The sequence below is a fragment of the Penaeus vannamei genome, chromosome 29, assembly GCF_042767895.1.
Source record: "Penaeus vannamei isolate JL-2024 chromosome 29, ASM4276789v1, whole genome shotgun sequence".
Lineage (NCBI taxonomy): Eukaryota > Metazoa > Arthropoda > Malacostraca > Decapoda > Penaeidae > Penaeus > Penaeus vannamei.
In genome coordinates, this window is record NC_091577.1 from 17109746 (window position 1) to 17112245 (window position 2500).

Here is a 2500-nt window from a genome sequence, read left to right on the forward strand (position 1 = left end):
AATAACAATGATTATGATAATGATTACATCAATAACAGTAATAATAATAGTAATACTAATAATAACAATAATAAAAATAATATACATAATAATTAAAATTATAATGACAATGATAATAATGATTATAATGATAATGATGATAGAAATAGTAATAATAACGAAAATAATAACAATGATAATGAGTATAGTGAAACCAGTAACAATAAGGATAAGGATAAAGATAAGGTATTATCACTATCATGATTATTATCGGTTTTTAACTATTATCATTATCATTACTATTATTATCATTGTTATTATCATCATTATCATTACTTTTTTATCATTGTTATTGTTATTATCATTGTTATTGTTATTATCATTATCATTGTTATTGTTATCATCATTATCATTATCATCATCATTATCATTATTATCATTATCACCATTTTTGTTGTCATTAATGTTTCCATTATTATTCTCAAAATAATGATACTATTTTCATGATTATTATCTTTATTATCATCAAAATCATTATCACCATTATTATCGTTATCATCATTATTATCATTATCATTTTTATCATTTTCATTATTGTTTATTATTATTATCATGATTATTGTTGCTATTGTCATAATCATCATTATCATATTATTATCATTATCATAATAATAACATCTACAACCATAATAAAAAAATAACACCCCCCCAAAAAAAATATATATATAATAATAATAAAACTCAAACAAGCAAACGAGAAGATAAGCACACAATTAGAGCAAATTAAAGAGATTGTCAAGCACTGGCTTCAAGTAATACTCTAAACTACACCTCCAGGTAAGGAATTATAATGCGGTTAGTCTTTTATGCACTAAGTAAAGTTATAAGCAGCATGATATTCCCAACGTGGTTATTATGAATGTTATGGTTGTTAACATAGTGGTCGTTATAGAAGGGGGTTGTTAAGTGTAATGGTCGTTCTGTCTTTCCAACTGCTGGTTTAGATGTTATTATTGTTATTATTGTGGTGGTTTCTTGTATTGGTAATGCTATCTCCGCTGCCATTGTTATTGTAACCGATATATCGTCATTATGTTGTCATTGTTATTGTTATTGTTGTATTGTGAGTTTTATTTTTTATTCTATTTTTTTTTTCATTTTTTTATTATTATTGTTTTTTTTTTACTAACTGGTTACAACTGTTATGAATATTGATAGTTATTGTTATTAATGATAACAATGATTATGGCATTACCAATACCATTTTTTCATCTTATATGAGCCTTTTTGTTATTGTCATTATTTTAACGTTTGGTAAATACAGTGTGTATTATAGGGGGTTATGAAAATAATGGTGAAATCTGAAACAAGGATATTATCATTGATATCATAGTGATAATTATGAGGAAAATGTTATTTATAACGGCATTGATGATAGTGATAATGGTAATATTAATAAAAATAATGTTAATAATGATAATAATAACAACTTTAACAATGATGATCATTATAATGAAAACAATGATAATAATTATGATGTACGTTATAATGATACTGATAATAATTATAGTAATAATAGTAATGATAATAACAACGATGATGACAATAAGGATAATGAAAAGGACAATATTGATAACAATGATGTAATAATGATGCCAGTAATACCTCTCTCCCTTTTCCTCTTCCTCTCCCTTTCCCCTCCACTCTCCCTTTCCTCTCCCTGTTCCTCCCCCTCTCCTCCTCTGCCACCTCCTCCTCCTTCCACTTCCCCTCTTCTTCCTCCCTAATCTCCCCCATCTTTTTCGCTCCCTTATTCTCATCCCTCCCTCTCCCATACCCCTTATTTATCTCCAAATCTCTTCTCCCTCCCCTCTTCCTTTTCCCTTCCTCATCCCCTCTTCATCTTTAAGGCCCCTTAGCCCCCCCCCCCTTCGCTTCTCCTTCCCTATCTCACCTTTCTTAGCTCCCTTCACCTCCCTTTCTCCCTTTCCCTCTTTTATGCCCCCTCTCTTTCCATTCTTTCTCTCCCCCTCTCCCTTTCCCTCTCTTTTTCGCCTCCCTCCCTTTCCCTTCTTTATCTCCCCCCTCTCCCTTTCCCCTCTCTCTTACCCCCCTCCCTTCCCCCTCCTCTCCCCCCTTCCTTCCGAACGTGAATATAATGAAATAAACAATAAATGTGCATAAACAAGGCTGTAGAAGGATGTAGAAGGATAATGAAATGATGATGATAATGATACCAACACACACACACACACACACACACACGCTCGCGGCAAGGTGTATATATGTGTGTGTGTGCAATTTTTTTTTTTTTTTTTTATGCTATCAATTACCACACCCATTTTACACCAAAATGATATGAATTTAAGTCCGCAGTCACATGGAATATAGATTCAGACGAGAAGTGTATCACGAGTGGTTTCAGAGGATCATCATCATTAATGTTATTTTATATGCGCTCTTAATCATATGATTAGTATGATCGTTATCAGTAATATCGTTATGACTATTATCGTCATTA